The sequence below is a fragment of the Lemur catta genome, chromosome 19, assembly GCF_020740605.2.
Source record: "Lemur catta isolate mLemCat1 chromosome 19, mLemCat1.pri, whole genome shotgun sequence".
Classification (NCBI taxonomy): domain Eukaryota; kingdom Metazoa; phylum Chordata; class Mammalia; order Primates; family Lemuridae; genus Lemur; species Lemur catta.
In genome coordinates this window covers 28,751,110-28,755,370 of record NC_059146.1, presented here as the reverse complement: position 1 = coordinate 28,755,370, position 4,261 = coordinate 28,751,110, and positions in this window count along the sequence as shown.

Here is a 4,261-nt window from a genome sequence, read left to right as displayed (position 1 = left end):
TTGTACAGGGGAGACCTGTGAGCCATTAGGGTTTTCCCAGAACACAGCTGCCCACCTGGCCACCAGCTCAGCGATGTTCGAGGCATCTCCAAGTAAATTGCAGACATCAGTTCATCTAAAAACCTCAGCAATGCATATATCATTAGCTAAAGTTTCCTTTAAAAAAAAAAATTTCCACCATGTTGTCACTTGATTGGCTTAGGCTCTATAGAGGCTGCACAAAACAGGGACAGAAGAGAGAACTGAAAGATTGGAATCAAGTCCTAACAGTGGCACTCCCTAGCCAACCACAGCTTGACCAGGGATTTACCGTCTTAAAGCTTTTTAAATTTAAAACAAATAAGAAATGTGAAAAATTCTGGAACTTAATAGGAACGAAATACACGAAATACACGCTAAATTCTTGTACTTAATATTATTACTATTTTTTAGTATGTCAGTGCGATGTGAAAAGGAATGAGGTTCAAGGTTTAAAATTAAGGCAACAGGCCAAGCATGGTGGCTCATGCCTATAATCCCAGCACTTTGGAAGTCTGAGGCAGGATGATCGCTTGAGGCCAGGAGTTTCAGACTAGCCTGGGTAACATAGCAAGACCCCCTACAAAAATTATAAAAGTTAGCCAGGCATAGTTGCATGTGCCTGTAGTCCCAGCTACTTGAGAGCCTGAGGTGGGAGGATCGCTTGAGCCCAGGAGTTGGAGGTTACAAGTGAGCTATGATCGCTCCACTGCACTCAAGCCTGGGTGGCAGAGTAAGACTCTGTCTCAAAAGAAATAAAATAAAATTAAGACAATGACTTGCTTTCCTTTGTACTCGAAATTCACATTCAAGGAAAACTGGAAGATAGAAATTCCAGCAAACTAGTTTATCTAAAGAGGTATGGACCTTGCACTGACTCAATATAAAAGTTGACATCAGGATGAATTCAGTAGCAAGTAAAAGAAAATATAAACTCAAAATGGCTTAAACAATAAAGAATTATTGAACCCGAAGTAAAAATAGTTAGAATTAGTGTAGTGTTCAGATATTTTTCTGTGTGTGGTAAAATATTCATAACATAATATCATTTTAACCGTTCGTAAGTGTGAATTAGTGGCATTAAGTAAATTCACAATGTTAGCGGCATTAATATGTTCACAGTGTTGTGTAACCATTACCAACATTTATGCCCAAAACATTTTTATCATCTCCAAAAAAACCTGTACCCATTAAACAACAACTCCCCTTTAAAGTTTATTTCTTAAAAGTCAAAACTATAATACTCATTCTCATACCTATCACAAAGAACAAGTCTGGTATATTATATCAGTGTTCACATTTTCTTGATGGTGTCATTGACATATTTTATGTTGACCTGTTAAAATGAGTGAAAGAAAAAAAGCATATTTTATAGTTGGTTTGTTGAAATTAGAATCCAAATTTTATTTGAAATGCCTTTGAGGTTTTTAAAATCTGTAACTATTCCCCATGTTGTTGTACGCTGTTTGTTTCTTGAACAAACTGAGTCATTGGCCCTGTACAATTTTTCATATTCGGGATGTGGCTGAGAGCATCCTTGTGTTGTGATTGAAGATGTCCTTCTGTCCCCAGGGTGGCTTGTAAATTAGGAATTAAATCAGGTCCGGGCTCCTTCTGGCAAGAGCTCCTCACCGGACGTGCTGAGCCCCTTCCCACTGCATCACATCTCAGTAATAGACGGTCCCATGTTTAGTGACACTTAAAATTGGCGTGTCCAGGTCCCAATCCCTCTGTTAGAAAGTCTGCCGACCTTTCACTTGCTGGCCTTAGCAGGGGAATCCTCTAAAACCAGATCAAATGGTGTCTCTCCTGCTCAAAGCCCACCAGTGGCTCCCATTGTTGTTAAAATAAAGGCCACAGTCCCTCCCTGACCCCATCTTCCCCCATCCCCATCCATTCCAGCCACAGAGGTGTCTCCTCGAAGTTCTTCACTGTGCCTGGCATATGCCTGCCTCTGGCCCTTTGCACTGGCCATTCCCTCTGCCTGGAATGCTCTTCCCCACATGGTTCACTCGTAATTTACTTCAGCTCTCACTCATAACCTGGGAGAGGCCTTTCCTGACCATCCTCTCCCAGGCTAGAGTGCAATGGCATCATCATAGCTCACTGTAACCTCCCACTCCTGGGTTCAAGTGATCCTCCTGCCTTAGCCTCCTGAGTAACTGGGACTACAGGTACGTGCCACTATGCCTGGCTAATTTTTCTACTTTTTGTAGAGACAGGAGGTCTAGTTCTTGCTCAGGTGGTCTCAAACTCCTGGCCTCAAGCAATCCTCCTGCCTTGGCCTCCCAAAGTGCTAGGATTGCAAGAGTGAGCCACTGCGCCCGGCCAGCGAATAGTTCTTGAGTGACTGCATTCACCGGTTCAAGTTGGCATGCATCCGGCGGGTCCACTGAGCCCTAGGTGGGTAGGGGCCCCCAATGTACCCAAACAAGTGGCCAGACCTTTGCACATATTTGCACCCCTCATAAAATGCCACAATTATTATTTGTCCCCTTCATGTCCCCTTTTACAAGGTGGTGAGGGTGCAGCAGTGACCAGGATATACCCAGTCACTGCCCCCACAGAGCCCAGGGACCCATGGGAGGAGACAGACATGAGACACATAATCATGCCAATAAATATATAATGACAACCCATGCGAAGTGTTGCCAAAGAAAAGGACAGGGTGTTGGGAGTGAACAACATGGGGACTAGATTAGACGAGGAGGGCACAGGCAGTGATGCCATGGAGAAGGGACAACAGAGATGAGCTGAGGGGTGTAGGAGTCAGACACGAAGCACCCAGGAGGACGCCCCAGGGCCTGCAAGGAGGTTCTTTGGGGGAGAAAGCGAGAGGAGCCTGAGGAGGGGCAGGGGAGGGCCACCTGCACCAGGAGGGGGTCCTTGCAGGCCTCGGGTAAAGAGTTTGGGGTTTTGTCTGAAAGGTGTGGGACCAGGAGAAGGAAGGGGTTGGGGGTTGGGGAACATCTCTCTGGTTGCTGAATGGGAGGCAGGTTGGAGGAGCAAGAGCAGAGGCCGGCAGCCCAGGGAGGAGGCCGTAGCTGGGGCCCAGGCAGGAGGGGACAGGGCTGCCCGGGGTGAGGCTGTGGGGAGAGTGAATCCTCCCTGGCACTTGGTAACTGCCTGCAGGGTACAGGGTGTCGAAGAGGCCCCCAAGGTTCAGGCTTGGGTGGCAGCATGGGTGGCAGCATGGACCGGGCTGTGGCTGAAATGGGACACGAATCATCAGCCCAGGGAGGCTAACGCTGAAGGGCCCTGAGCAGCTGACGGGGGAGGCTCAGTGAAGCAGGGGAGGCGCAGGGACAGATCTGAGCCTCAGGAACATCCCTCTGGTTGTGAGGGGGAGCGGGAGCGGAGGCAGGAGGGGGGACCAGCCGGGCTGGGGGTGTAGAGACGGGGGCAGGTGGGGGAAACATCAGGGGGCCAAACAGATAGGACCCTGTGATGAGCTGCAGGGATACCGAGGCCCAAACAGAAACGGCCAAGAGCAGCAGGATTGGCCGCCTCCCGCACAGACACCCAGGCAGTAGGGCCCCCCACATGCCAAACACCTGGCGGCCCAGAACTGACGTGCAGCAGAACCAACACGCAGGCCCCCGATCTGCGGGGACCAGGAAACACAGCCCCGCCAGACGGAGAGAGCAGCTCCAGCACACACAGAGGCAGAGATGAGATGCAAAAAGTCACGGGCACCTTGTCAGATGTGCTCACCACGTGCAAGGAACTGCGCATGCTTAGACCTAGCACATGTTCTCATTAACCGGCTCAACAAATTCCATTCTCATTCCCACCTTACAGATGAACAAACTGAGGCTCACCTGCCCCTGATCCCACTGTGAGTGGAAGAGCTGGGATTCCAGCTCGGGTCTCTGGGCACCCTTGTGTGTGCTGGTACACAGTGGTCCCATTGGTGTGTCCCTGTGGGCTTTGGGGTGTCAGAGGATCCATGTCTCCCTGAGCAAGTGTCCCCCATGGATGCGGACCAGCAGTGTCCTCCCTGGTTTCTCAGGGAGTGCAGCTCCTGACCCGGCTTGTCTGAGTGTGGCTGTGGGCTGGCAGCGTGTCCCTGCCTGTCCCAGCCCGTGTGTGTGTGTGTGTGTGTGTGTGTGTGTGTGTGTGTGTGTGTGTCCTTCTCCAAGGAGCCCTGAGAGTGAGGGGGAGTGAAGGGCCAAGGAGGCCTGGCTGGGGCTGGGCTGGGGGTGGAGGCAGGGAGAGGGGCGTCGCGGCTGAACCGGGAGTG